At 36.5% G+C, this 22,601-nt stretch overlaps 1 pseudogene; it reads left to right on the forward strand.

The window, feature by feature from the left end:
- The first annotated feature begins 21,797 nt into the window (after positions 1-21,797).
- On the forward strand, positions 21,798-22,382 carry LOC105463598 (small ubiquitin-related modifier 2 pseudogene; annotated as a pseudogene).
- Positions 22,383-22,601: the final 219 nt, after the last annotated feature.

The raw sequence follows: 22,601 nt of genomic DNA on the forward strand, positions 1-22,601 counted from the left end.
TGTGCTTGAAATAAAGTAGACTACACTCCATAATATAGGTGGGCTTCATCCAATTAAGTGAAGGCTTGAATAGAACAAAAGACTGACCTTCCCCAAGCAAAAGGACATTCTGCCAGGCACATGGCCTTCAGACTTGAATCCAACTTTTACTTGGATCTCCAACCTGATGTCCCACCATGCAGATCTTGGATTTGCACATCCACAATTGTATGAGCCAATTCCTTAAAACAAACCTCTCTTTATATATGTAAATGCACACCCACACACACACACGTGTATACATACACATACACATACTGTTGGTTCTGTTTCTGTAGAAAATCCTTACTAATACATCCCCTCACATCTGTATGGGGTCATGTGACTAATTCTGGCCAATGGAATATAAGGAATGTGAAGTGCATCACCTCTGCATCTGCAGCAAGGTATTTAATTATCCGATGTGCTTTCTCCACTTTCTCTGTCCCACCTGTGGTAAATTGGGGAGTCATATATAGAGCACGGGCACATGCAGACCACTAGATGGACAAACCTGAAGGTTGCACCAATAAGAGATATTTGCATTAGATTTCGTGTGCATGAGAAACAATTATTGTCTTGGGCAATTGAAATTTTGGAATGGTTTGCTACAGCAGTTGGAACTCTGTTACCCTGGTAAATACAGATATAATTTGTTGTGTACAAATTGAACAAAAAAGGAAAAGTACTGTAGTATTTGGAGTGAAAAAAGCAGTCCTGACACCTGGAAACTGTCCTGGTACACACAGCTGGGCCATGATGTTCTCCTGTTAGAAACCACTTTCTCACTGAACACCAACATCAACCAGGCATTTCTATGATCATGATGGATCAAGATGAAAACAAGACCACTTTGTAATCATGTCTGAACACAGACAACAAAGAAAATAACGTCAACATTGTCCACACCAGAAAAAAATACCAAACATCTCTGTCTTGGGTAATATAAGTGGGTGTTGCTATAACTTTGGCCCCACTCTAGTTTTCCCTTCCTTTCAATAAGATTTATTAAGACAATCATAGAATTATCCCCACATACACAGCATCCAATCTAGAACAAAGCCCACATTGTTAAATGCTCCCCTAAATTGTAACAAAAATCAAAGTCCTGTAACAAGCCCTTTCTAACACTCTTCTTGAGATTCCCTGCAGTTTCTCATAGCCAGGTGTATTGTCTGCCTCCTTCCTTCACTACAATGAGCATACATCCAAATCATTCAGCTACAGGTGTGCTCCTAATGGTCTTTGGCTAGAGGACATTGATATGAACAAAATTTTACCCTTACAAAATACAAGAATTGGAAAAAAATGATTTTTATTTGACTCTAACTGCCCTTGGTCATGCTGATTTTCTGAAGAGGCAGATGAAACCAGCTTTGCTCTAAACCACATAATGAAGCAATGTAATCAGCAACAACATTGTATTTATATTTAATTGCTATTTTTAAAAAACATGTTTGTTCTGATTTTTCACCTTGAGAAGTCTCCAGATATTTCTTTGTTACATTAGTATTAATCTCCTTTCGCTAAAAAATTTGTAATAGAATATCTAGAGAACTAAAATTTATATTATGACAAAACAGTTCTTTACTTTTCTTTAATAAAACTGGAGGAATATTACTCTTCAGGAAACTTTAAGTTGCCAAGTTTTGAATGAGAAGTTTGAGGGGAAGTTAGAAAAGGTTTGAAAAATAATAAATTTATGCACCAGATACATCTGCATTAATGTTTATCTCAAAAATATCATTCTTGACTTTTTAAAGTTTTGGTATGCAAATTTATTACCTATATCTGGAAAGCTTGCATATATATGCCAGAGTGTTTCACTCTTCTAAAATGGCTTTCATATCCTTATAACCTATATTCTCAAACTGTAATGTCACTAGAAATACCTGGTAAATTTCTGTAATCCCAGCACTTTGGGAGGCTGAGCCAGGCAGATCATGTAGTCAGGAGATCAAGACCATCCTGGCCAACACAGTGAAATCCCATCTCTACTAAAAATACAAAAATTAGCTGGGCGTGGTGTCACACGCCTGTAATCCCAGTTACTTGGGAGGCTGAGGCAGGAGAATGGCTTGAACCAGGGAGTCAGCGGTTGCAGTGGGCCGAGATCGTGCCACTGCGCTCCAGCCTGGTGACAGAGCAAGACTCCATCTCAAAAAAAAAAAAGAAAAGAAAGAAAGAAAAAAAAGAAAATAACCTGGTAAATTTCTAGTGTGACTAAAAAGTATCTGGTAAACTTTTTAATAATTTGTTTGACGATAACTGAAAAGCCCTTTGGCTAATGATAAAACTGAATTTGCACCTCACATCACACACCAGGTTAAATTTCAAAAGGATCAAATATAAAACATAACATTTTTGTAAAGTGGAAAAAGAAATGGATGAATGCCTTTTTCAATCCAGGATTAGGGAAACCTTCCCAACTACTTCAATATCTACTTGTAATTCAAGAAAAAAGAATAAACCACTGACTAATTGTTAAAAAGTATTCTGCTCAGCAAAAGCATTGTAAACAAAGTCAAAATGTAAATTTAAAACTTGGAGAAATTATTTGTAACTTATATCACAGGGTCAGAATAACTAATAACAAAAGAGCTCCAAAAACTCCCATAGAAAAAGACCTGTAATTCAACAGAAGTATAGGCAAAAGATACAAAGGTAGTTCACAGAACAAGAATTTTAAATGACTCTTAAAAACAACAAAAAATGGTCAATCTAACTTAATAAGAGAAATTAAAAGCAAAACTATAAGAAAATACCACTCACCTATTAGATTGGCAAAATCTAAAAGCTTCATTATAATACATATTAGGGAGAATGTTAGGAATGGAAACTCATAAATTTTGATAGGAATGCAAACTGAAACAACCACTGAGATGATAATTTGACAACATATAGAAAAACTGCAGATGTATATACTTTTTGACGTTTCTACTTCTAGAAATTTATCTTACATATACACTGAAAGAAAAATGTGAAATAATTTGTGAATAAGGTTATTTATTGCAAAAATATGTATAATAGCAAAAGTTTACAAATAACCAAAGTATCTATCAGCAAGGAACCAGCTCAATAAACTAATGCATTCACACAATAGAATACTATGCAATAAAAACAAGAATAAAATAGATTTCTATATGTGAATATAAAATTATCTCCTAGACACAGTAAGTGAAAACACGAAGTGCAAAAGAGTATGAATATTGTTTTCTTTATGTGAGAATATGTGTGTTTATTTGCTTATATTTATAAAAATAAAAACTTATTAAATATTGTTATTCATAGTGATAGAGGGGGAACAGGAAAGAGAACCCAGGGATAGAAGCGCGATTTTTCTAAATCCACCTCATAAAATGTTTTGATTTTATTCATAGGAATTTAAGGGGTACAAATGCAATTTTGTTACATGTCTATATTGCATAATGGTTAAGTCTACACTTTTAGTGTATCTATCACCCAAATAATGTAGACATTGTACCAATTGTACCTTCCTGCGGACCCTCTGTGCTTTTGAAAAATGGGGTGAAGGTATGTTCCAGGGACCCAACAAATGTTTCTTCTAAACCAGAAATGCCAATATTCTCAGCAGAACCATGAGTCAAAGAACATGAAGGTCTAACTATATCTTTTGGATACAGAGGGAAAATTTTACAGTGACAAACAAGAAGCCCAAATCAACACTGTGTATATAAGTTAAGTAAGTGACACAGCAATAAATGTACCCTGAGAAGGCAGCACTGTTAAGCAGCAAGAACACTGAGTGTGGAGCTATCACACACAGATTTGAATCCTAGGCCCGCCATATGCAGCAAGATGACCTGGGCAAATACTCATTCTTTCTCACCACTGGGCTTCTCTACTGTAAAGTGGGAATAAAAAAATAACCATTCTTTTTTTTACCAAACCAGGGAGTGGTTTTAAAAGTTTGATCAGAGTAGATATGTGAAGATACTTTGTATATTGAAAAGCATTTAAGCAAATGTAGGCGATTGGATACTATACATATAATAGGAAGTAAGAAATCAGTGTGTGTTAGAGTTGTCAAAGGAAACTTCTACACTACAGGACTATAGTAACCAAAACAGCATGGTACTACAGGGACAAAAACAGACACATAGATCAATGGAACAGGATAGAGAATCCAGAAATAAGGCCACACATCTGAAACTATCTGATCTTCAACACTGACAAAAACAACCTGACAAAAACTAGCAATGGGAAAAGGATTCCCTATTCAATAGATGGTGCTGGGATAACTGACTAGCCATATGCACAAGATTGAAACTGAGCCCCTTCCTTACAGTATATACAGAAATTAACTCAAAATGGATTAAAGACTTAAATGTAAAATCCAAAACTATGTAAACCCAGGAAGACAACCTAGACAATACTATTCTGGACATAGAAACAGACAAAGATTTTATGACAAAGACACCAAAAGCAAATGCAACAAAAGTAAAAATTGACAAACGGGATCTAATTAAACTAAAGAGCTTCTGCACAGCAAAGTAAACTATCAACAGACTCAACAGACAACCTACAGAATGGGAGAAATTTTTGCAAAACACGCATATGACAAAGGTCTAAATATGTATAAGGAACTTCAAAAAATTTACAAGAGAAAAATTACTCCATTAAAAAATGGGCAAAGGACATGAACAGAAACTTTCAAAAGAAGAATACATGCGGCCAACAATCATATGAAAAAATGTTGAGTATCACTGATCATTAAAGAAATGCAAATGAAAACCACAATGAGATACCATCTCATGCCAGTCAGAATGGCTATTTTAAAAATTAAAAAAAAAAAAACAGGAGCTAGCAAGATTGTTGAGAAAAAGGGATACTTCTACACTGTTAGTGGAAGTGTAAATTACTTCAACCATTGTGGAAGACAGTATGGCAATTCCTCAAAGACCTAAAAGCAGAAATACGATTTCACCAAGCAGTCCCATTACTGGGTATATACTCAAAGGAATAGAAATTGTTCTATCATAAAGGCACATACACATGCATGTTCATTGCAACACTGTTCACAATAGCAAAGACATGGAATAAACCTAAATGTCCATCAATGGTAGACTGAATAAAGGAAATGCAGTATATATATACCATGGAATACTTTGCAGCCACGAAAAAGAACAAGATCATGTCATTTCCCAGAACATGGGTGGAGCTGGAGGCCATTATCCTTAGAAAACTAACGCAGGAGCCGAAAACTAAATGCCACATGTTCTCACTTATACGTGTGAGCTAAATGATAAGAACACATGGACACATAGAGAGGAATAATAGACACGGGGGCCTATTGGACGGTGGAGGGTAGGAGGAAGAAGAGGATCAGGAAAAAGAACTAATGGGTACTAGGCTTAATACCTAAGTGACAAAACACTCTGTACAAAACCTCTGTACAAAACACTGATGGACAAAACCTCCATGACACAAGTTTACCTATACAACAAACCTGCATTTGTACCCCTGAAGTTAAAAGTCAAATTTTTTTAAAAAGAAAACTTCATGAAAGAGATAGAAGCTGAGTTAAATATTTTAGAAGTGATAGAATTATACAGAAAGAAAAGAAAATATTTTGTAAAGAAACACAAAGACAAGAGTAAACAGGGCCCTCTGGAAGAGCAAGGCAGTCACCACCCTTTAAAGGGTGTTTGTACTTCTCCCACTGACCAGTCATAGATTAGGGCTTCCCCTGAAAAGGGGTCAACAACTAAGGTAAGGAGGTATTCTTTGGCCTAAACAGGAAAATTCCTGCAGAAGGATGCAAAAGTGAGCCATCAATTTCTGAAAAATGCAGATCGAGGCAGCCTAGTATGGTCTCCACCTCAGGGATACTTGTACTGAAAGACATCACTGAGCCTGGCATCCTGAACCCTAATGTTCGGTTTTCTGCTGTGTGTGTGCACGTGTGTGTGTGTGTGCACGCGTGTGTGTGTGTTTTAAGGCATGGACTTAATATCAATAGCCAGTAAACAAGAACATCTTATTTTTCTCCACTGAAAAATGAATGACAAAAAGAAGTTCTATATTACCAAAACAATATACAAGTACCTATTTAATTTCTATGATCAGTATTGATAATATTCTTTGCCAATAGTAAAAAGTAATAAAAATAAGGCCAATAATACAGAATCAAAGGCAAATGTTGACAGTACTAGCACAAGAGTAAGTGAAGAGAGAAAAATGTGTTATTTCTTTCCTCCCCTAAGGATTTTCATAAATCCAGAGAGGCGACAGTTGGCATCAGCTTGTTGTTTGATTGCCATAGGAAAGTAAGGGCCATGAAGGATTTTTTGCTGTTGCTTTTACAGCCTGTTCTCTGACTTACTGTTTATTTGTTTTACACGGATGCATCAGCAGCGTATGCATCAACTTATGAATGCTGTTTGCTCAATTTTAATAAAAATAAATGTCATCCAGCAGTCTGATTCTCTTTGCCAGGACAGATAAAGCCCAGAAATCAGCTTTCATAAGGAAAATATTACACAAATCTTCTTTGTGTTAGCTCATTGGTCAGGCATCTGTCTTGGTGTGTTCTCTCACATGTTCCACTGTCCTCTAAACTGAAAGTGATGACTGTGGACACACAAGAAGACAGATAGGGGACAATGTCACCATCAAATTTCGGAAAAGAACATATTGTCAAAGTTATTGTTTCAGGTGCGGTGGAACAAGTGGTAGTCTCAGCTATGTGAGGGTCTCTTGAGTCCTGGAGTTCGAGACCAGTCTGGGTAACATAGCAAGACTTTCTTTCCTAAAAAATTAAAAATATATATACTGTTTCAGCATCTGTGAATATCTCTGTAGTTTGATAGAATATGAACAACAGCTTTGTTTTGCTTTGTTTTGTTTTAAGACTTATTTGTATTCCTTCTCCGTGGTGCTGCTATTATCTGAGATAGTTTTGTAAGTGAAAATGTAGACCAATAGTCTAACTTTAAGGAGAAAGCTCTGAATTGTGCAAATAGAACATTGGAACATCCTCATTCTCATCAGATAGCTAAAATGTCAATCGACATTTACCTACCATTGCTTTCCATTATATAAAGTATTTGTGATCTATTTTGGTCACTGATATACATCAACATTACAATGCATTAAATTCAACAGTCTTGTATTATATGAGCTTCAGTTCACATATATTCCTACGTATGCTGCATATTAGTTCCTTCTGAAAATATTCTTACCTGCATCTGGAACAAAAGGAATTGTTAAAATAAATATGTAAAAGGAGGAAAATGGTGCATTGACATTTTTTAGAACATTTTTCCTTCTGAAGATATTTGTAATTTAGCAATTTGACAGTCCACATTTATACATACTGGTGCACATATACACTAGAATATGTTCCTAATAGACATATTATATTTCTGTTTCCTATTCTCTCCCTATTTCTTTTCTTTTTTTTGAGATGGAGTCTTGCTCTGTTGCCCAGGCTATAGTGCAGTGGTGCAATCTTGGCTCACTGCAACCTCTGCCTCCCAGATTCAAGCAATTCGCCTGCTGCAGCCTCCTGAGTAGCTCGGATTACAGGTGCCTGCCACCAGGCCTGGCCAATTTTTGTATGTTTAGTACGGACGGGGTTTCACCTTGACCAGGCTCGTCTGAAACTCCTGACCTCGTGATCTGTCCGCCTCAGGCTCCCAGAGTGCTGGGATTAGAGACGTGAGCCACTGCACCCCGTCTCCTCTTCCTGTTTCTTAATAGGAAATCAAGAAAGCAGTTGCCAGCAAATGATTTGGGGACAACATTAGCATGAAGCTGCCCTGGAAAGTCAATGATAGATTATTTAGTCCTTTAGAGATCACCATTTCACAGATGAGGAAAATGTGACCAAATGAAATTAAGTGACTTGTCTTTAGCCATTTGCCTATTTAATTGATATGTCAGAATAAGAACCCAGGTTTTCTGACTCCCTATCACACTAAAATCACCTTCCCCAGGATCAGCAGCAGGCAAGCAATGGTCATTCTTGGTAATATCCTTGGATCCACTCCAGTACAGAAGCTGTTTATCTAGCCTCTCTTAATGGTAAAAGTCTAGCTAGCTGTGTCTCCAAATTTAAGTAAGCCAGGTTTTCAAAGGATTACAGAACACTAGTTGTAGAAATTATGTCTTTTACCTGAATGTGGAAAATGTAGCTGCAAATGAGATGCTTTCTATCCCAATAACAGTATTGGTATTGCTACCACAATACTTATCCCTGCATATTAGTTATTTTAAGATTACCTGATTACAAGAAGACCAATAATAAAATATACTTTTTGCATAATGCTTTGCAACTTACAAGTTATTTCATATACATTATCTTATGAAAGCCATTTGATGTGAAATGTAACTCCTATTCATTCTTTAGTTATTGGCTTCATCTTGGAAGCCCTCTCTGATCTCTCTAGACTGAGTGAGTTGTTCTTGCCACATGTTTTTCCAGCACTTAGCTCCCCCTTGTCTGTCCAATTATGTCACCTCCACCTGAATTACGTGAGAACAGAAACTGTTTACATCTCGTTCACTCATGAATACCTAAAAATCTAGTAGAGCTCTTGGCACACAAAATACTAAGTATTTGTTAATGAATAAATAAATAAACACAAGAAATTTTCAGGCAATGTGGGAATGAAGGAAAACAAAAGTTTTTAAGGCCAAGAGTTTTACTATAAAGATAGCTATATAACTGGGCACAGTGACTCATGGCTCTAATCCCAGCACTTTGGGAGGCCAAGGAAAGTGGACCACTTGAGCCCAGGGGGTTGAAATCAGCCTGGGAAACATGGGGAGACCCATCTCTATATAAACAAATTAGCCAGGCATGGTGGTGCATACCTGTAGTCCCACCTACTTGGCAGGCTGAGGTTGGGGGACTGCTTAAGCCCAGGAGGTTGAGGGTGTGGTGAGCCGAGATCACACCACTGCACTCCAGCCTAGGTAACGGGAGTGAGACACTGTCAAAAAAAATAAAAATAAAAATAAAATAAACAACAACAACAAAAAACAGCTATATAAGGCTGAAGGTCAGATCCTCCATGCAGTTTTTCTTTCCTCAATTTCTGCACCAACAAATTTTCTAAGCTCACATTATCATAATGGCTTCTATAGCTGCAAGTCTAATAGTAAGACAAGATAAGAATAGGACAGAAATGTTTATGCTTTCTTTTTACATCCGGATCCATCTATAAAATGTTTTTAAGTCAGACGCTGTCTGAAAGCTTCCTTTTTATCTAATGGTACTGTGACTATTCAATAGGAGCACAGTTTGCTTTGGGTGCCTTTTGGGCCATAGCCGTATACATTAGCTCACCTTATCAAACATACAGAATACACTAGAAAAAAGATGGTAGAGATTATCTCCTTTCTATGACTTTGTAAACCTCACATAAGAGCTGGAAGTTCTGGGAAGCGTCAGATAGGGGATTTTATCTTTCACAAAATAATCACAAACATAGTTAAACCAACTACACTCTGGAGGCCCACACTGATTTGTAATGGGAACTAAACGTCACATGGCCGTGGTCAGAATGTGGCTTTTTCAATCCCAGGATAGCTGATCAATGTAATAATTTTGGCAACTTAGGTTATCTCAACATAGCTTACAGCAATGTGGACTGTAACTAACATTCAAATTTCTACATCCAATAAATGAAACCATTTTCCCCACCTCCTTTCTGCCTTCATTACTTCCCTCTCCCTCTTTAAGTCCCCCTAGGGATTGTTTGTCATCGCTCCAAACCCAAATGGCTAACTATAAAAATATATGTTTATAAAACACTTGTGCTATGCTCTGCATCTTAGACTCCCTTGAAATAAAGCAGCTGTAATCCCCATGACAGTTGCCACCATTAATGCTGATTATAAATGCTGGTAAAGAGGCAGAGATGCTGATTTACCACACGTTGCTATGCTTGTGTGTCCTTCTTCTAATAAAAATGAGCGGAATTATTACTTTCTGAAACCTGAGACCCTCAACATTTGTATCACGAACCTCATCTACTGGGAGATTTCACTGCTCCCCATGCTATTTTTTTCTCCCCAAAAAGCTGCCGGTGTAAATGTGCCACACTTGAGCTCCATGGCAGACTGAGCTGAAAGAGCATATGTCCTATATCTATAATGGAAAATTTGGTGTTTAGGGAGCAATGAAGTAAGTTATAACTCAGACTTAGAGATAAATGCTATTTGAGGCTCCTATTCTGTTTATAGATATAATTTGAAAAGCTTAGAAATCTTTCCTGTAGGAACTTTTACTCCCAAGATTTAGGTAAAATGAGTGGTGCTACAATGTTTAATATGAATCATATCTTATTATTTTTTGCTTTACTTTTTATCTAACACATTAATATAGATGAAGTCAGATAGCACTAAAAGTATACAGCAATAAAATGTACCAAATGCTGGAATCATTGGCATATAAATCTGGATAAGATGTAGGACTCCAGGAGTATATGGTATTAATTTTATTTAGCTTTATACTTTATGTGATATTTTCATTAAACTCAAAATTATTTTCCAGAAACACTACAAGTTTTAAAATAAGCTTTTGACCTGGCCATATTGTCACTTATAAAACTAGTCTTCAGAAATCCAGAAATTTGTTCAATAGAAAGTGATTCCTGGGTATCATAAATACACACACACACACACACACACACACACACACACACACACCAAAACCAACAAAAAAAAACCCAGATATTCAAAGAAGTACTTTGATTCAAATTTCTTCAATATAATCATAACCTCCCCAAGAAAAACAGTCACAAAGTCCATTTCACAGCTAGTTTATTTTTCTTTCCTTTAGCAAATGTATATTGAGTACTTACTATGCAAGGGTCACTTTGCTAGATGTCACAGAAACAATGAAAAACAAAACAAATACAATATATTCTTTTATGTATTTTATTTTCTAAGAGTATAAATTCACTGTTAGAATTTATTTCTAATAGTGGAGATAAATAAAAACCAAAGTTACATAAAATTGTCTTAAGTATCATTAAGAGAACATATAGTATTATGTGATTGATGTAGTCTGACTCTGTGTCACCACCCAAATTTCATCTCAAATTGTAATCCCCACAGGTTGAGCAACAGATCTGTAATCCCTACATGTCAAGGGAAGGAAGTGATTGGATTATGGGGACAGTTTCTTTCATGCTGTTTTCATGATAATGAGTGAATTCTCACGAGATCTGGTGATTTTATAAGGGTTTGACATTTCCTCCTACACACACCCACTTTTTTTTCTCTTCTGCCAGCATGTGAGAAGGTCCGAGCTTAGTTCCCCTATGCCTTCTGCCATGATTGTAAGTTTCCTGAGGCCTCCCCAACCATGTGAAACTATGAGTCAATTAAACCTCTTCCTTTACAAATTACCCAGTCTCAGGTATTTCTTTATAGCAGTGCAAAAATAGACTAATACAGTGATAGAACACACTGTCATATTCACAGCTACTTGGTCTCACATTATGTAAATATTGCATGTGTCATTTCATCTCCCCAGTAAGTTCATCATCACTGCTCCTTCTTAGTGATCAAACTGTTAACGATTAAAGCCATTTTAGTAAAGCTTCATACTCCATTCTGCCTAAAATACCATGGGAAAGTATGTGGAAAGAACTGAAGAGTTGTGGAAGTGGACTCAGAAGACAAGATTGTAAGGAATTTGCTGGGAATGAGAGCGAGTCTTGAGTGGTGTCAGGCACACAGCACACATTCCAGGGTGAACTGATCAGGAAAAGAAAGGAAAAATCCTGAATTTCGACACAAACAACAAATGCTAACTGCTTGTCTACTGTGATCCATGGAGATAATCAGAATTCAAAGCCACACAATAATATTAGTAATAGTTAACACTTACTGAGCATTTACCAAGTGCCAGGCACTGTGCTAAGCACTTTTACATATATTACCTCCTTTAATATTCACAGCAATGTAATGTGGTAGTTAGTAATAGTAACTTCATTTTGCAGATTTGGAATTAGAAAGGATTTTTCAAAATTAAATTGCCAAGGTCACACTGTTAACACATAGGGGTTCAAAGATTAAAATCTGAACATTCTGGCCATTCTCCTAAAGTCCTATTTTCATAGTTGTCTTATTACTTTATAATCTATTGAGGGGAAGGGTTCTACATAAATATAAGTTAGTCAAATGTAAGTAAACACCATGATATGCTATAAATAAAGTTATATGTTGTCTTGTTGAAGTAAACATTCAGTGATCATACTCACTAACTCATCCTGGGTTCTACAAAGCTTTTTCTTTGAAACAACTTACTCTAAATTTTTATCAATTTTTCAACTAAAATACACTATTTATCTTTCTTCTTCATTTAAAATTCAGAGTTAATCTTTTACCTCTCTGTTTCTGGAGTGCATTGTACAAATTTTTAAAATTATCATTTAATATGTACTTCCCCCAGTAGATTAAGTTCTAGGCAGGTAAGAATGGTATACTTTCTCCCTAACCTCACTGTGAGGAACTGTCATATAACAAATATCCAACGAAATGTGCATTCAATAAACTGCAAGGTACCTTTATGGCCACGCAGATGTGACACAATAGTATAGCCTCAATTTAAATGCAGTAAATGGAACTTGGATACAGATTGAATGACTTCTTAATGAACAAAGACTCTTGAGATGACAGACTTTCAGGCATTATTCTACTACAGTTGCAAATGGACTATTATTGTACTATAATGAAGAGAATGATCGAGCACTTAAAACCACTAATATTTTCTCAACCGTTATGTGTAAATCTACATGGAGCCAGACTATAAGTGGCAAATATGCCACTACACCCTTCATCTACTCTGCAAGAGACACTGCTAATCCATCATGACATTTGCTGCTTCTGTGCTTGGACTCATCTTTTGCATCAATTTCAGCATGACATTCTAGCAGTCACTACCAACTGACAGGCCTTCGTCATCAGTTAATGTGTACATGTCATGCTTGACCTGGATCAATGTCACATAATTTTCCTATGTGTAACATTTTACCACTTGGTACTTCTTCTAGGGACGAAAGAAAGCATATGGGCATCTCAGGAAAATCTTATATGACTAGAGTTCCAGATTTTATTTGAGCCAGCTGGGTCCCAAGAGCCAGGCTATAGACCATTACTGATCTGCAATTGATTTTCTCACTACCTCATGAAAAAAAACAAGGAAAATAAAAGAAAAAGAGAAAAATACTCCAGATACTAATCTGACTGACTGCATTAGAATCACCTGGAGAGCTTTGTAAATACTGTTTATAGATCCTCAATCTAGAATCAACATTGCTAGAGATTATGTCTGAAAACTATGTGAATATATGTATATTATGACGTACAGTCTGGTTTAGGTACTGCTAAATTTTTGTGTCCATAGGTATAACATTTCAATTGTATGTCTTTGAAAAAGAAAATTTTTTTCTTTAAACAATGTCATTCTTACTTTTAATTTTTAGTTTGAAAATATCTTTCATTTCTGAAATAATGGAAATAATAAATAGTAGTAGTAAGAGTATTTTTGGCTGCTTTTTTTAATGCCATACTTGACAAAATAAAGAGTTGGGAATCCTATGGAAGTCTCATTTTTCTGAAATGGTGTCTGTCCTTTCAACAGGCCTATTGGTACACAGCTGTCCGATCAGACAAGTCTGAGCATTTAGGGTAAAGTGGCGGGTGGAATAAGCAAGACAGAAATCTACATTCATTCAAAACTGAAGAACCTCCTAGGAAATATCTCAGGCCAAGAGGAAAAATGTCAAGAGCACAAGCTAGGCTAATCAGCAAATTCTTCTTCTGGGAAATGGAAGGAGAGGATTCTAGTCTTTGGCACACGCTTTGTCCTGGTGCAGCCTCACACATGGTCTTCAAGTCTAGCTGCCATGCAGTGGGGCTATGAAGAGAAAGAGGCAAGTTATACGATAAGAAATAAGAAGACCCAACTCTGTCATTAAAACTTCTGCAAGATATTGAGGTTTGGGAAAGTCCTTAACAGTGTCACGCCGAGAGGGGACAGAGGCATCCCTCCACTTTCCACTGGTCACTGAGTAGCTTTGGAGCCTTCAGCATATATGTGGCAGTGGCAGCAGTGAGAGACAAAGGAGATAACTGCCATGCCATGAGCAGGGGATCAGCAGTGTCTCAGAGACAGCACTCTTAGTGGTGGAGGCAGAGTTCAGCAGCATCGAGGTCCCCCAGCAGGCAGCTGTGTTCAGCAGAGAGTGGCACTCAGAGAATGCTGTGTGGTTCTCTTGAACATTTGTAAAAGGCTTCCCAGAAACACATGTGATAAAGAGGGAGAATTCTTTCTCTGGAGCTTAAACCTGACATTAGTAGGCTCCACCAAGAGCCCAAGAAGTTTTGAGACATAATGTGACTGTTACCCCTTTTCAAATCCCAGTTAGTGTAGCCCACAGAGCAAGCAGCCTCTATGAAATGAGAATAGGAGGTACACTGGTAAGTTCTGAAGGACAACTCCTCATAATACGTCAGGTTCTGAGCCTCTTTCGGTCACAAACACACAGGTTCAAACTAGCCCATAGAAATAAAGAACAATTCTAGTAGGAAAAACATCAAAACTAATTTGAATCATTACCTGAATGGTCACAGGGAAATATTTTTCACATCTCTTACATACTTATACTAGAAATTAACAGGAATGGCTGCCTGTCCTACAGAAATTATCCACCCAGTGTATGGGTGTTATCTCAATTGGTCTACCAGAAAGAGCCCCACTCTTCTGGTCAAAGCAGTGCAGTTGGCTGATCCAATCTTCTCCCCTTGCTGAAGCAATTGGTATAAGAAATTAGCATTCTTTCCTAGCTTTATGTTAAACAGGAGCTAAGAGAGATTCTTCTGTTTTTTTGTGTGATGTTTTGTTTTGTTTTGTTTTTCCAATGAACACCCATGCCACCAGGAGAAAGTTCATCTTCAATAGGAATAAATGAAGATGACACAGAAAAAGGCAGAGAGGAAAAATGGAGAGGGAGAGTGTGCAATGATGTTCAAGAACCTAGTTTCCATATCTCGGGTCCTTAGTGCCATTGTGTTCCTGTTGCAATTCCTTTGACTCCATGAGCTACCCTCGATGCCTGAATAAATTCCCCAGTTTGAGTTGGGCTTTTGTCATTTGTAACCAAAAGAAAGCATAGCTGGCCGGGCGCGGTGGCTCAAGCCTGTAATCCCAGCACTTTGGGAGGCCGAGACGGGCGGATCACGAGGTCGGGAGATCGAGACCATCCTGGCGAACATGGTGAAACCCCGTCTCTACTAAAAAAATACAAAAAACTAGCCGGGCGAGGTGGCGGGCGCCTGTAGTCCCAGCTACTCGGGAGGCTGAGGCAGGAGAATGGCGTAAACCCGGGAGGCGGAGCTTGCAGTGAGCTGAGATCCGGCCACTGCACTCCAGCCTGGGAGACAGAGCGAGACTCCGTCTCAAAAAAAAAAAGAATGCATAGCTGAAGTATCAGTTAAGATGTTTTCGGCTACAATTGAGAAAACTTTACTAATAGTAAGTTAAACTTTAAACATATTTATTGTGAACAAATCTAGAGATAGCCCCATATTCAAAATTACCATCAAGTTTCTTTTTTTTTTTTTTTTTCTATTTTGTCACTCTCAGAATACAAGATTTTGCCTCAGGCTTGTAGCCTCAAGGTCACAAGATGGCTGCCACACCAGTAACTATTATATCTTCATATCACAGCATCCAAAGCAGGAAAGAAGGAAGAGGACAAATGAGCTCTGTCATTCAAAAGGGAAAAAAATATAGATTTCCCAGAAGATCCCCATAAAATTTCCTTTTACATCTCACTGGCTAAAACTGGGTTATATAAACTGATGACCAACGAAGAGGAAAGGGAGAGCCTGGACTAACTTATGCCTCGCAATTTACCCTCTTGGCTAGGAACTTTGCTAACGGCATCCTGTTGTTGATTTATATTGAATTGAACAGACATCAGTCTCTATCCTAACCATGTAGAGATCTGAGGTTTAAGAACTATAGCTGTGATCATATTCCAAACTAAATTATTTTGTTTTTTAGATTCGGGGGTGCATGTGTAGGTTCGTTACAAGGGTATATTGCATGATGCTGAGTTCAAAATGAATTTTTTTAAAAAGTAATTTCAATTTTTTATAGATTTAGGGGGTACATGTGCAGATTTGTTACATAGACAAATTCTGTGATGTTGATGTTTGGGATACAACTGATCCCATCACCCAAGTACTGATCATGGTACTCAATAGTTTTTCTGGCCTTTCCTCCCTTCCTCTTTAGCCATTTTTGGAGTTTCTAGTACCTATTGTTCCTATCTTTGTGTCCATGTGTAGCTAATGTTTAGTCCCTAGTTATAAGAGAACATGTAGTACTTGGTTTTCTGTTACTACATTAATTCACTTAGAATAATGTCCTCCAGCTGCATCCATGTTGCTGCAAATGACATGATTTCGTTCTTTTCTATGACTGGATAGCATTCCATGGTATATATGTACCATATTTTCTTTATCCAGTCCACTGTTGATGGTCACCTATCAGCCTGAAATCTTAAATGATGATGTTAATAATGATGATGATGATAATTTATAGTTCTAAATCTGGACCAGGCCTGTTCAAAGCATTTACTTAATTCTTAGAACAATTCACTGAAATTTCACAACATCCAATGAGATAGGAATTATTATTATTATTTGTATCATTATTATATTACTATCATATTAGACATGAAGAAAATGACGCATCTTGGAGCTAAGTAACTCATGCAAAGTCACTTGGCTAAAAAAGTATGGTGTTGAGAGCTGAACTTTGGAAGATTGACCTGGAGACAGATCTGCTACACTATATTATATAACACTCTTCTCTCTCCAAAATCAAATGAGATAACAGTATTATGAAGATATGAATTTTATGCCTAGGAAACATATTATTGCAAAAGTGTTATTTGCCCATAAGCTGACCTTGAAATTATAGCTACCATATTTACAAAAAGAATACATTAATTCCAAAATGTGGATCATTCCCACTAACCTCTTTTCTGTTTCTTTCTATGCACACAAATGACTGGGTATAGGATTAGAAAATCCTCTGCACAGGGAAACACAGAACAATTCAATTAATAATTTCAATTTCATTTGGCATTAAAGGTGTTTTAAAAATAGATGTCTTTATCTCAATGAAAGCAAGACCATTAAATGAAAAGAAGTCCCTCTGAAGATTGAGAGCTCAATGGCACTCAATTAGTCAATGAATTTAAAATTACAAAGACTTAAAACCCCCCAGGAAAGATTTTATAGTGTCTTCTATCCAGTGACTTTGGATATTAGGCCTTGGGAGAAAGACAAAATTCATTCTAAAGAAGCATGAAAAGCTGAAACTTAAAAAAAAAAAAAATACTCCTGCAACTGTAAAAAAGGCAAATGACATTGAACAGTCTAATATCATTTTCCAATTGGAGTGCATTAAAAGCAGAGGAAACAAAGTAAATTCAGACCAAGACATTCCTAAAAGTTAAGTAAACAGAATTTATTAGAATTTACGAAATTTAACTTTTTGTTCTTATTCTTAATGATGTAAACTCCAAGTCGTACAGGCAAAATTTTTAAAAGCAAGTATAATCCTTGTCTCAACAGTTTCTCTTTAATTAACTCTCTGGTCAAATGTCAGCCAATTGCTTTCAAATGGTGATTAGCTTCTCCTCCATTGTGTGAACAGTGACCAAGCTGTGCCTCTACAGCAGCTGTCATTTCATACCTGAAGGGGCAAAGTATATGACTGCCTGCTGGATTGACATAATAACTGGGGAACATAAAAATGAAAATGTCCTTGAAATCTCCAACAGACAACATTAGTAATTTCTACTTAGCCACAAAGATGAACTGTCCCTCCATCTCTAATAGAAAACAATAAGAGAACAGGATTATCAGTATAATCCTAAACATTAAATAAAATCAATTGTAAACCTGACGTTAAACAACCAATGTTACTCAAACAACACATATACAACAAATAATTCAGTCTAGTTCAGTTACTGGAGAAGAAGTAAGTGGAGAAAAAAAAGAAGTTTGCTTGAGGAACCAACTTATTCTTTCAGATTAAGCACCTCCATGTGTCCAAGCACTGGACTAGGGATTGGGAATCAAAATGAGGTAGACCCAGATCTTGCCATCTAAGTAATCATAGAATCCACCAAATACCAAGAATCCAGAACCCCATTTTGCCCTAAAACCAATACAAAATTTTACCCTTAATTCAAAAATCTACACATTCCATTGACTATACATGTAACCTTTCTATCTTAGTTTTTTAGTATAAAAATGCATTTTTTTTAACATGGAGTCTTGCTTTTGTCACCCAAGCTAGAGTATGATGGCATGACCTCGGCTCACTGCAACCTCCACCACTTGGATTCAAGCAATTCTCCTGCCTCAGCCTCCCAAGTAGCTGGGATTACAGGCGTGCACCACCATCCCCGGCTAATTTTGTGTTTTTAGTAGAGATGGGGTTTCCCCATGTTGGCCAGGTTGATGTTGAACTCCTGACCTCAGGTGACCCACTCACTTTGGCCTCCCAAAGTGCTGGAATTACAGGTGTGAGCCACCGTGCTCAGCCTTAAAAAGTGACATTTTTATATACCCATAAAATTTCAAGAAATTTTAAAAATTACTGAAATTGTCTTCCTAACATTTTTAATAGAAAGCCTCATAACAAAATATCTTTACTGATCCTTCTGTCTAATGAACAGGTTCTACTCAACACTAAAAATGCAGATGTTAAATTATCTCACCAGTCACCTGGATGTCAAGGTGATAGTCCACCTATTAGCTGGTAGTTTCTGTTATCTAGAGGGAACCAGATGCTTGACATCTGATTACTAAAATATCCTAATGACTACCAGCTAACCAGCTCTTAATAACCATCTCGAAATTTTGGTTTAAAGTAGAAACTAAATGTCAAGAAATTTTTTTTTAGAATGAGTTCCTGTCCTTTGCAAGGACATGGATGAAACTGGAATTCATCATTCTCAGCAAACTGACACAGGAACAGAAAACCAAATACCACATAGTCTCACTCATAAGTGGGAGTTGAACAATGAGAACACATGGACACAGAGAGGGGGACATCACACACTAGGGCCTGAATACTTAATGCATGCAGGGCCTAAAACCTAGACGACGGGTTGATGGGTGCAGCAAACCACCATGGTACATGTATACCTATGTAACAAACCTGCATGTTCTGCACATGTATCCCAGATCTTAAAGTAAAATAAAAAATAAAAATAAATTTTAATTTTAAAAAAGAAATTATTTTTTAACTCAAATCTTTCATGCTTTAACTTGATCACTTGCTTTCTCCTTATTTTGTTGTGAAACAGAAAGAATAATGGTTATAATTTTCTATCTCCTGGTCTTAAGAGAAAACAGAGGTCCTATTGATTAATATTGGTAATGTATTAATGTAGGGTCAATGGAAACTCTACTACATTATTGAGATTATTAATCTATTTATTATTCAACAATCCCTCAGTGTCAATATAAACCATATGCTATGCTCCATCCTGGAGATATAATGGTGAGGCACAGTCTTATTTTCTTGAAATTTTTAGCCCTGTGAGAAAGACAGACAAATAATTGTACAGACATATATAGAACTAAGACAAATGATTTAAGCAGAAGGTACCCAGAATTATGAAAGCCTAATGTAACAGAATATGGCCTTTTAGAAGGAATCAGAGAAAACTGCCAAAGGTAAGTATCTTCAAGCTGAGAAAAGAAGAAAAATTGGGAGAAAAGAAAAAATTGTCCCCAAAATAAGAGCATATGAAAAGGCCCTGTGGCAAGATGAAGCATATTAGATAACAGTTTTCAAAATGTGGTCAGAGCCCCTATGAAAATAGTCAAAAGGAGAGTCATGATAATATAAGATGTTTCTTTCACTTTTCACTATGATTCTCTTACAGGTATACTATAGAGTTTGCCAGGGGCAACATGAAATGTGATACTGCAACAAATTAAATACAGAGCAGATATGAGAATCCAGTTGTGATTCATTAAGCCACCCATTAAAGAAGTTTGCAGAAATGTAAAACAGAGCTATTCTTTTTACTAATTTTCTTATGTAGGAATATATAGTTTATCATTATTATTATTATTATTGGTCTCTTAATATGTAATAACCCAATAATGTTACACTTAATAAATTAATAAAGGAACACTTTTTGAAGTTTTAAATTTTCATTTCCAATTATTGTAAGCAACGATAGATATAACACATAAGAACAAAAGCTCATTGGCATCCTAGATAATGAAGAAAAGGAGCCCTAAAACCAAAAAGTTGGAAACTTACTGATAGGAGGAAATTAAAAATGAACAGCGTGACTGAAACAGAGAGTAAGGGAGAAGATGTTCATCAGGGTATTTCTTCCTCTTTCTCTCATCCCTCACACTAGCATTCTGCCTATTTCTTTTCAATCGAAAGAAAATAACTCACCAGGTCTGTCACAAATACATATACCTACCTGTGCATGTGTCTGTGTGCATGTGTGTGGCGTGTGTGTGTGTGTGTGTGTGTGAGAGAGAGAGAGAGAGAGAGAGAGAGAGAGAGAGAGAGAGAGGGAGACAGAGAGAAATAAGGAAGATGAGCAGTAGCTCATTGGTTCTTAAAATCAGGGCCAGCCACATACTTTGCAAGGCTCAGTGCAAACTGAAAATGTGGAGTTTCTTATTTAGAAAGCAGGGGTGGAGGGAAATACTGTAAAAGATACTGAAATATAATATTTTTGCTTTCTTCAATGATCCCTTTCTCTCTCATCTGGTATTTGTTATTTGCTATTTAACATCATTCTAAGTAAAGAAAAGTAGAATTTTTAATATTATAATAGTGTTTTCTATTCATTTTATATAGTACAGTGCCAATTTTAAATGCAAATATAAATTCAGTAAGAAATATCTATTTTTAAAGCGTTATAATTGATTCTAATGTTTGCTGTGGTTAAGAAACACTGAGAAATTCCATGGTTTCAAAGTGTCATAAAACCAATAATCAAAAGTAAGAAAGAGGCCAAGATAGATACCTCTGAGAATAATTTTTAATAGCCACCCAAAATATTTAGCGAATCCAAAATAAGCCACATACAAGTTGGCATGCTTAGGTCCAGATATTTCTTTCTGCATAAGAAATTGATTATTGGGGGTAAGAGGTGGTTTGAAAAATTAACAAAGATATAAGAGAAAGAAAAAAACTATATTGAAGACTCAGAGAATGAGCAAAGCTCTAAACCTAACTTAGCTGAGGAACTAAGAGAAAATTTTGGAAAACATTATGATACCTTCAGGAGCTTGAAATAAAATGTGACCATCAAAGGCAAGGAGTCTAAGAAAAACAAAACAATAAAATGAAAGAATGGTTAGAAGAAACACAAAGATAACAAAGTAAGATTTAAAGGAATATCAAAGAAAGGTTTCAAAGGAAACCAAAGTTATAATAGCTGAATACAAAATTTGCATAACACTTTTTAAAGAGCACTACTGATAATGAAGACATAAAATGAAAATGATATACATTTGATGTAGAGAGAAAATTAAAATCAGCCCAAGAATTATGAGTACTTTCAAGAAATTTGGAATCAAAGTAGCAACCAAGACATAATTGAAAAAATAAGGTGAACTAAGAAAAATAATTAAAAGAGATCATTGTTGAGAACTATTCAGCTAAGATTTTCATAATTTACAGAAAATCTTATGTAAAGGTAGAAAAAACTAAGCAGCTTCTGCCGCTCCTGGTGCTGCTTGTGTGCTCGTTTGGTGCGGACCTGGTACCTCTTTTGTGAAGCTGCAGCTGAAGAGACTCCGGCGCTCGCCATGGCCGACGAAAATCCCAAGGAAGGAGTCAAGACTGAGAACAACGATCATATTAATTTGAAGGTTGCGGGGCAGGATGGTTCTGTGGTGCAGTTTAAGATTAAGAGGCATACACCACTTAGTAAACTAATGAAAGCCTATTGTGAACGACAGGGATTGTCAATGAGGCAGATCAGATTCCGATTCGACGGGCAACCAATCAATGAAACAGACACACCTGCACGGTTGGAAATGGCGGATGAACATACAATTGATGTGTTCCAACAGCAGACGGGAGGTGTCTACTGAAAAGGGAACCTGCTTCTTTACTCCAGAACTCTGTTCTTTAAAGACCAAGATTACATTCTCAATTAGAAAACTGCAATTTGGTTCCACCACATCCTGACTACTACCCTACAGTTTTCTCTATTCTTTCATTTCCCCCTTCCCCATTCCTTTATTGTACATAAAGTAACTGGTATATGTGCACAAGCATATTGCTTTTTTTTTTTTTTTTTTTTTTTTTAACTAAACAGACAATGGTATGTTTTAATTGACATCAAGTGGAGATGGGATGGGGAAAAATACTGATTCTGTGAAAATACTCCCTTTCTCCATTAGTGGCATGCTCATTCAGCTCTTATCTTTATATTCCAGTAAGTTATTTTGCTCTCACTGTTTTAACAAAAACACACAACATAAAAATCCTTGCATATCTTGTTCAATTGGAGAATTTTAAT

Source organism: Macaca nemestrina, chromosome 3 (genome assembly GCF_043159975.1).
Source record: "Macaca nemestrina isolate mMacNem1 chromosome 3, mMacNem.hap1, whole genome shotgun sequence".
Lineage (NCBI taxonomy): Eukaryota > Metazoa > Chordata > Mammalia > Primates > Cercopithecidae > Macaca > Macaca nemestrina.